The sequence below is a fragment of the Mesitornis unicolor genome, unplaced genomic scaffold (genome assembly GCF_000695765.1).
Source record: "Mesitornis unicolor isolate BGI_N332 unplaced genomic scaffold, ASM69576v1 scaffold7554, whole genome shotgun sequence".
Lineage (NCBI taxonomy): Eukaryota > Metazoa > Chordata > Aves > Mesitornithiformes > Mesitornithidae > Mesitornis > Mesitornis unicolor.
The window spans coordinates 95,165-105,286 of NW_010179512.1; positions in this window are offsets into that span (position 1 = coordinate 95,165).

Here is a 10,122-nt window from a genome sequence, read left to right on the forward strand (position 1 = left end):
GTTGTCAGAACAGCATCCCTGCTGCCGTCATAAATAACTGCACATAGATTATAAAACCACTTGGACTTAAAAATTTAGCCTTACAGCAGCATTTTGCAGCACAGCTGGAATTTTAGACGCTTATGTTATGCTTAATTTATCTATGAGTTAATGTAGAGTAATAAAGAAAACCGATAGTAAGAACTGGGGAAGCTGGAGGATCAGACATCTGTTTTAGTGAGCTTCATTCTTATTGTTGAGCAAATTTGACGCACTACTTAGAGGTGTATGAAGTGTGTAAATTGTACTCAATTAAAATGTACAACTGAAACTGAGCTACTTCACTGACTATAGTTTATTGAACAGTAGGGTGATGCTAGTATGGGAATCGGATATCAAATTGGCTGTTTCTATTAAACATCTTAAGTGTCATTACTCTACACTGTTTCTTAGGTACAAGGTGAACAAGATGCAACAAGATAAAACAAGATGAAAACTGGTTTGAAGACTGGTATTGGGCTCCCATGCTGTCAGCAGGTGTTTATCTCTTTTAGTAGCAAGGTTATAGGGGCCAGTAGATATGTCTGAAGTAATAATTTTGTATTAAAAACTAAAGTACTTATGATTTATACTATGAGCTTTCTGAATGCTACCTTGAATAAAGCAAAGGGGGATTTTTTTGTAAGGTAAAGTAGAGCAAATGCAGAGACTTGCATACCTGAAAAAATTGCAGATCAGCATCCTCATTTGAGTACGCTCAGCTATTTAGTTATTACCTGAAAAGTTTTCTCGCAAGATAGTTTCACAAATAGGTACTGAAGTCAGTGCTTGAGCTAGACAATTTATAGAACTGTTCTGCAATGCTGTACACCTTTTTATTTCTGAATACAGAAGAAAATGTAGCTAGCAGATTGTGTGTTAAGTTGCCCTTGTTTGTAAGTTGAACTATTGTGTGATATTTGACAGATGAGCCTTTATCAGAACAGCAAATTTGTTTTTGGCTCTCATTTGATATACAGTCAGTGTAAAAATATTGCCATTCTCTGTAGAGACCTGCAGAAGGAAGTTTTATTAGTACAGCTTTCATTCTTTTGCTGGTGAAATATGCACTTAGTTGCTAATTCTTGTGAACACAATATGAAAAAAAGAAAAAAAAGATGAAAATTAATGGCTTAGTGATTTAAAAATTTAATGTCATGGATGCTTTTTAATTCAAAAGCCATAACTAATGCCAAGTACTTTATTAGAGCAACGTGTTCATGAAAAATTAAAATCCCTGCCTGAAGAAACTGTTGGCCAAGTAGGTTACAGTTCAGCTGATCTGTGGAAAAATGTGCCACAAACTGGATTATCTGAATGTCATATTTTAAGCTGTTCATTTGTTACTTAAGTGATTTTTTTGAAGAGAGATGGCAGTTTTGCTTTCATTTTCTGAATAGTTACATACTGCAACAGCGATTGTGTAGTTTACCTCCTTTGCTTTGATTTTAACCTTAGACTTAACACAATACAACAGTTCTGAGGCAGTGATTGAAAATGGGTCACTTAAGTATGAAGTTGTTTAAGTGGAGCTTGTGCACTTGACAAAGATAAAGGTGGTATCTTAATGGAGCTGTGATCCAGTGGGTAACATCGAGTCCATTGTTCAGCTGTCACTGACTTGTCTGCAGATCATTCTTCTCAGTGGTGATGCTATCACAGAGGGCAAGTTTGAGAATAATGAGATTTAATCAAGCAAAATTCATTGGTAGGTAGATCACAGTGACAGACATCCAGACAGATTTACAGTGTTAATTTTTCTTCAAACAAAAATTTTATATTTTTTTAATAAGAATGCAAATGCAAAGAACAATCTCAAATGTTTGAAACTTTATTGCAAACTAGTTCACATGTAAAACTGGTGATACATAAAATCTGTAAAAAAAATTTCTTGGTTTATGGGTTTTATTTGCATCTGTAAAGTAGTTTGCTCTAGTTTGGTTTCTTTCAAATTCAGAAAAACTGGTTACTTGCTTCACAAGGTTCCTGCATATATCACTAGAAATTCTTAGAAGTAAATCTTCAGCTGCAGTTGCTTGAAGGTTGTAGTTTATAAATTCTGGCCGAACTGTGCCAGTGGGCCTGAAATTTAACAGTGGTTTTGAAGGTTCAAGTTAAAATGAAATCTCCTAAGAATCTGATGGAGACAGCCACTGTTGAATGAAAGGAGAAGACAAATGTCTCGTGAGGTTAAGCCTTTAAATTCTCATGTAACTCTCATAAACTTGTGCCTAATGGCTGTTTTGATAAATCTAAAATTTTTATACATGTCTTTTGCCACTTGACCTATTGTTTAAGATCTGGACTATATTACTGCACTTATTCTTTCCTTAGTTATTATTGTGTGTCTAGTTATTCTCTTAGCATCTTTAACTGTATATTTCTCCTTGTTACTGCAGATAGGTATTAGAAGCAGAATGGTGAATGATTATCCCGAGCTCCACCAAGTTGAGTCAATCTTAACCTGAGATTGAATGAAGTCTAAGGCTGTTAATTACCTGACAGCCTTTGTTCAGCAACTGGCAAATGATTCTGGGAGAACCAAACTAGTTTTCTTTGTTATTGATTTTGTGAGGGACCAATCTAATGTAACAAAACTATGAGCAGTGAAGAAAATAAAAAATAGATACTTTTCAGATGCTATTCAACCATTGCAATAGTCAAAGTTATTTACAATTTTGTAAGAATTGTGAGGTGATCACAGCAACTAATACTAATCCCAAGAGCAGAAAGTGTGGATTTGATTGTTTTCTAGGGCTATGAGTTCTTGCTAAATTTTGCAGCATGCCCTTAAAAAGTTCAGATGGTCACAGGAAAATCCTGTGTAACCGAATGGTACCTTGTCAGCTGGCTTTTTGTACATAGTGAGACATCTTAGCTGAGCTCTTTCTACATTAGCATTCCTACACAGGATCACCGCAGTGGGGAAGGAGGTGCTCTTTTACATACTTAAATCCCTTACTATGGAGCTTATTTTGGTTGTCTGCCTGGTGTTCCTCCTGGTATTCTTGAGAAGGGCTGTCATGTTTTTCTTGATGCTGACATGCTACTGAAGATATGTCTCTGGTTTTTTAGAAGATACAACCCAAAAGAAGGGAATAAAATTATTTAGCTGTGCTCCACTTGTTATGACAAAAATCATGGCTGAAGATCCTGCAAATAACACAGGCGTTAGAATGAAAGATTAATTTAATTACTTCAGAATGTTGTGGGTAGCTACTTTGTATGATAGGTATTTTCAGCTGTTCATTGACCTGTCTACATTCACTTGTTGCATCTTGTGTGAAACTTAGGTTGCAAGTTCACTGGAGAGCTTTTTTTGTTCTGTAATAAAACTTGTATGGAAGAGCCTTTGTTTTATGCATGATGGAAGCACGCAGTCTGGTTGCTGAGAAGTTGCTAAAAAGGGAATAATGGGATTAAAGATGAGAAAACAACAACAAAGCCCCCAAATTTAGAAAAGCTTCCTAAAGTGAGATTACTGAACTGAAATACATCTACAATTCATTATGTAGTCTGTATATAAGAAATTTTTTTCTGTGTTCAGTAGATTAATGCCTTAAATTATGTTCCCAGTAATCTTGTTTTAGCTTTATCAAATTGAATGATCTGTAAATTCACTCAATATAAAATCTCTCTTAAATGTGATTAACTTTCACTTTTAATCATCTTGATTTTTTCTGGCTTTGGTCAGTACCTGTTCTGTTCAGGCTCTTCCTTCCCCCAAATGTCACGGCAGCTGTATGATCTTGCAGGTACAAAATTACAGTTAATTTTGTGCTTATATGCATGTATTTACATTCACATTATTCCACTGAAAAGAAATGTGCATCCCTCCAGATTCACGGAGTACTTTTTTACATCATTACTTTTATAATGTATCAAAATTAAAGTGTGCTCTTCATATGCTGAAATTTTTGTTCAGAACAAATCTGACATTTGGACATACAACAGGAATCACAGAATCAATACGGTAACTAAGCTACATAAGAAATTATGGGTAAGGAGAACTCTGCATTTAATAATTTTTCTTGGGAGACATATTTTTATGCTGATGCACACTGAAGAAGGCTTTATTCTCTAGCCACTCCCAAAATCAAGAAATAACCTTTGAGAACTTTAGCAGAAAAAAATCTGTCAAAAATCTGCTAAATGCATTGAATATGTCAGAGATTTATCCATTTGATAGGAGATGGTCCTGAAATGTCACATGGGTATCTTCAGAACATTCTCATCTTTCACACAGTCTGCAAGTCGAAATGGTAATAAATCTGCCATTGCTAGCCCAACAGTTCTTTGTGCAGCATATTTTTAATGTGTTTTTTATATTCTGGAATCGTGATGTATACTGTTATTTCTGGGATTAATACCTTCAGATGTGTTACCAGTCACATCAGGGAAGGGGGCGAGTGTAAATATTTTCTAATTTTTATCTTCCCAAGTATACAGCATCTCTTGCAACAGAAGATAATGTTCATTGCAGGTGGTAATGTATCTGGGAAGAGAAACATAATAGAAAAATGGAAAAATACGTGGATTGCGATCAGTGCTTAGTAATTGTATTTTTGGAGCACAATAATACAAATGCATAATAAGTCATCATTCCCATGCTATTCCAACCTGTAGCAAAGTTTTCTTGCACCCTGTCCACTGGTTCTTTCACAGCTTTTATCTCCAGTTGTTTTCTGCCTCCTGAGTCTTTCTACCCTATTGCAGTACCTGCACACTTCATATTTCTGTAAAAATTGATTCAGCTAACCAGTACTACATTGCTAGCTTTGTAAACAGTCTTTGACCATACCATATACACGTCAAATATTTTTTTTATTGTAGTAAAACATTAGATAAAGTTTGTATCTGAAATAGAGAGATAAATGCCTGGTTTTCTTTAATGGACCCCTTAATGTTCCATACCACACTTAGCGGTGCAGTGTACGGCATTGTCTGCAGACTGGAAGACTCCTTGAAAACCAGCAATGACCTTGAAGCTTTTAGCAACAAGGCAGAGAAATGAGGGTTCTGCTGTGTCATAAAATGATGATAAGGTGAGGAGGTTCAGGACCATCAAAGGAGTCGTATTTCTACAGTGGCTACAGGCAATGATGATTTATCTTCGCTTAACTTTTTGTTTATTTTGCTGTGTTTTCAGGCTCTGGAGGTTAGAGGAAGTGTTTCTCTATTATCTGAAATGCCAGGAAAAGTCTGTCTGGGAACTTTCACGTTAAGTTTTACATGCTGAAAAATGGTTCAACATTTTCATCATGCCATTTCCTTGATTAGAATGTGCAACTGAAACAATCTTAATGAAGTAGCCGTCTGACTCAGCTAACTACTGCGTCTTTCTCCTTGGGTAAGCTAGCTGACCCTGCAAAACCCTAATTTAGGTCATGAGGTAAATTGACACAGCTTTTACATTAGCAGAGTATGTAGCTAATAACTGCTAAAGACAGCAGTTTTTCTACTATTGGAAATTGATCATAATGTGAAAAATGTTAATAAGTATTTTAAAGTTAGGAAAAATCTGTAAATCGACACCTGTGTCTGAGAAAACAGCTGGTTGCATAGGGCCAGATTTGAATCTTTAAGTTTTCTAGAAATTCCTTGCTATGAATGACACCCAATGATACTAGTGTTTGATAACTTCTTTGTCTTCCTGCGAAGGTGGTAAATCCGAATATTGTATCATATGCCTGGAAGGCAAAAATTCTGCCTGCTGTCAGTTGGAGCATATGAATGATTGCTGTCAACTTATGCTTCCCAATGTAATGTCTTAGGCACTTTACAGAGAAATTCTGTGCTATTAACTTTTACATTCTTGTTACAACCCTTTTAACTCCAACTGGTTGAAGTAATATCTGCATCATTCAGCAGTAAGCTAAACCTCATTTACGAATGTTGTAGGATGAAGTGCAAACCCCAATATCATTATTTGTGTCATGCAGAGCAAATATGATCTAATTTTGCACAGATTTCTTTTTAACTATTATACTTGCAAAAGAGCACGAAGAAAGAAAACTAATAATTCTAGGTCAGGTATTTCCAGTTTTAAAGTAAATTTATCTAAGTAAATTAGTTGTGAAATGACTCCGTAGTATTCAGCAACAAAGAGTGCAAGAAAACTTAATTCAGGTTTTCTGTGGGAACATGTTCCTCACTCAAACTGCAACACCAGTGTAGGTGCACCATTTGAAGCTCACTCTAGATTCTGCATAAAATGGTCCAGACTGACCAACACAGATTTAAGGAAAAAAATCCATTAAGCTTACGCTCTTGCTACTGCTAATTCAGTGGCTGTGGCAGGATCTTCTAAACTTTCAGGATAACTCAAAGGCTTGTAGTCTTAGCCTAAAACTTGTATTTATGTAGCAGCCTTCATCTTCAGTTTGATTCTTCAGTGGTGGGGGTTGCTTTATGGCTTTTGTAAGCCCTGGTAACTAGTCCTTTTGGGGACTTCTCTGTTATAGAAAGCATTTTTTAAATGGAGGTTGTATTTAGATGGTTCAATGTAAACTGATTCCTTTGTTCTCTTTTCATGGGTAGAGATAAATTTTGTCAGCATTAGTTTGTAGTTTTGTTGTTTGTTTGTTTTTTCCTAAGAAAAAACATTTTCACTTTTATTTTTTTTCTTTTGTTTAGGTAGTATGTTTCTCCTGTGTTAACTATGCTCTCCACTTGACTTCAGTGTTATTTCATGGAAGAGAAATTAACATGAGGTTTTTTTTGAAGGCTTAGGAAGGATCTGGTGTGTTTTCCAGTACAAAGGTAGCTGTAGAGGAGGCAGTGGTTCTTCACCAGGATGCACGGCGACAGGACAAGAGGCAACAGGGACATGCTGCTTCAGGGAAAACTGGAGAAAAGGAAAGAAAAAAAAAAAATCTTCATTGGAGCAGTTAAGTATAGGAATCGGTTGCCCACGAAGCCGTGGAAGCTTACTTGATTGACTGCCTCCTCCCAGGGCCGGGGGCGGGGGGGAGCACGGTGGCCTGCGGGGGGCCTACAGGGCGGGAACCAGAGGCACCTCAGGGGAGCCCAGGCCCTGCGCAAGAGCTGCAGCTCGGCCCCGGCTCGCCCCCTACCCCCTCTTCCCCCCTTTCCCTCAGGCAGCCGACCCTGCTGCCTCCCTGGCAGTTTTAAGAAAACCAAAGTTATTTTCTTATATACTCTTCCACCGTCATGCTGGTGAGGTTACCTGGCCAGGGGAGCAGGAGGCACTGGGACACAGGAAGGTGGTAAATTTTGGCCTTCACGCATGTTACTGCATTACAGTTATCTCCTCAACCTAATCAGTCAGTTTATAATTAGCAGAAGATGATCGTATTTAAATGTTGTTCTGAGTAATCATCTAATAATGGCCAGGATAATTTTCCTATGTAAATATTAACAATCAAGTTTATTTGCTGATTGTTTCCCCTGCCAATTAGTAGTGTTGCTTAATTCACACCTATCTGGCCTTAAGCAGCAAAGCCCAAGAGTTGCTTCCTGGCTTTTTCGAATTTAAATTGAGAAAAACTTTTGTAATGTACTTTAAATACAAACCTGTACACATAATAGTTCGTTGGTTGTTTTTTTAATTTTTTTTTTGGTGGAGAAAGTATTGCTGCCTTACTTCAAGTGTTAACTATGATTTTTTTCCCTCCATGATTGATAAAACTGCCGTTTTTGAAACTTGATACTCAAACATTTTCAGAATAATCAGTGTTCCTGGTCTTGTTTAAAGGAATGTTTCTGTGAACTTTCTCTGAATCCAGTGTGGTACATATTTTTATGTGAAATACAAAATACCATGAAAACCCATTTTTTAATACGCTTTCAACAGAAATTTCATGTATTTTCAGAGATGCCAAGATTATTAAGTAGGTGACTTCCAAAATAATTACTCCTCATTTATATTTATAACATTTGCATCTGAACCAATTCATAAGCAACTTTCTAATATATTAAAATGAGAATTTCTCACAAAAATGGTAAAGCTTAACCAGGTATTATTGCAAATTGGTGTGCTACTGGCAGAAGTTGTGGGAGGTGTCTTTCACAAACCTTAATGTATTTATATCCACAGGGAAAAAACTCTTTCTGCATGAACAATAGACTGGGCACAGAAGTCCAGAGTAATGCTGCGAATGCTTTTTAAGGAATAATATACTCAGGGAAAAAAATGGCACATGGTGGGAGAATTAAGCTGGTCGTCAATCCGGATTGTGTCTAGAGAATTAAGGTGAAAAGAAAGATTGGGTTGGAATGGTTAGTAGAAACAAAGAGGTAGAAGACTTTGTCTTCCAATCCCTCCCCCCAAGTCCATGTATGTCAATTCAATATGAATTTTGTTTGTTTAAAAACAGAGCTACACACTGCAGAGACCTGCTGAAGTGGAAACCTTCATACATATACATGAGTTGTGGCCCTGTGTGCTCAGTACAGTATTGAACATGCTGGTGAGACAGCCAGGAGGCCACACTGCAACTCTAAGGCTCTCCACCAAGCTCCCGGCGGTTCTAGTGGCTCACCGTGGTGGGAATGGGGTAGCCCTCTCTCTGTAGCTGCCTGGTCTATTGAAATGAAAAGGGATAGCAAAGAATGAGCAGGCCCATTGAAATTTTTGGTTTCAAATACTCGCCAGCACTGTTTCATCCCCATTCCGTCTCTTAGCTTTTTTTTTTTGCGTCATGCTGCTCCCCATGTTTGCAGTCCTCCTGGCCTACCAACCAGTTGTAAGCTTTGACATGTTACTGTACAGTTCTGATATTCATTGAAATAGTGGTCTGTCTAAAGTGCCTTGTTCCTTACTAGCTGCTGTTCAGAGTCTTTTTGTCATAGTGGTGGGACACATCCAGAGCTGGCATCTTTTTACCACCATTCTTTATCCACAGCTGTTTCCACAGCTGCTTCTGTCCTGGGATGGAAAGTGTATTCAGAGAAACCTCACTGCAAAGACCAACAGTGCACAGGGTGTTTCAGACTTGGAGGAAATTCAGGTGAAATTCAAACAAATTGGTCTGAAATTTTCCCCTTTGTCAGAAAGTAGCTAAGCTCTGAGACTCATGCACAAAGAATTTGGCTCATCTGCCTATCACTTTACCTCCTCTAACCAGTGGCGAGTGAGTTGAGTCAGTCTATGATTTTTCTTCGTAAGCAGGAGATTCTACTATCCAGAGGGCTTAGCCTATTACCCTATGAGAGACAAACGTCTCTCATAGGGTAATAGGCTAATCAGATTTTATTTGATCTGAAGCCTGGTAGTCAGTAGTTTCTGCCTATTATCTTCCTGGTTTAATTTAGGTTATGTGCCACCTTTCCCTCCAGCAGAAGATACTGACTGGTGCAAGACAGAAGGTGGCTTCGATGGTCAGGGTGAGACACAAGGCAAAAATCTGTTATCCAGGTAGTTCTATGCATCTGTGAACATTCTGAGATCCTAATTTCTGCTCCCAAATCTCACAGAGGTTTTGAAGTCTCACTGATTTGGTCTCACTGGTTTCTCTCACAGAATCAATATTTTTCTCAGTAGTATTGCTCCTCATCTATAAATGTGCTTTCTACTAAGAGTAGAAAGATCTGAGATGCATGTACCTCACAAAGTGAACCAGCCTTTCAGCACTTCTCATTACTGGAACTGAGTACTGAATATTTTGAATTAATTAAATTTAGAGATCTCAAATATCTCCCTCCTGTGTGCCAAGTGAAATTTAATACAGCTCATTTACCTATCAGCCTACCAACTTCACGAAACATCTGTTTTTTCTCCCTATTGTTTTACAGTTCCTGAGAAGGTTAACAGAAATGATACCTCTCCCAAGGCTGTCATGTGAGGGAACTCTGTGATTACACTTGTAGGGCCTTAATTTTAACCATTGGTAACTCAATACTTGCTTACCTTGCTGTTGCACTTTTCTGTAATGATATCTTTCCCCATAGCTATCACCTGTAACAGGGTATTGAAGGTGGTTTAATCCCTTCTGATTAAATATCTTCATACAAAACATGGGGAGTTTTGTGCTTTGGTGTCCCTCTGCTTTTCATGACTACTCAGGAATGGAATTTGCTGCATTTTCCACTGAGCATGTCTTTCATACTTGGTTCTTCACAGAATATCAGGAGTTGGAAGGG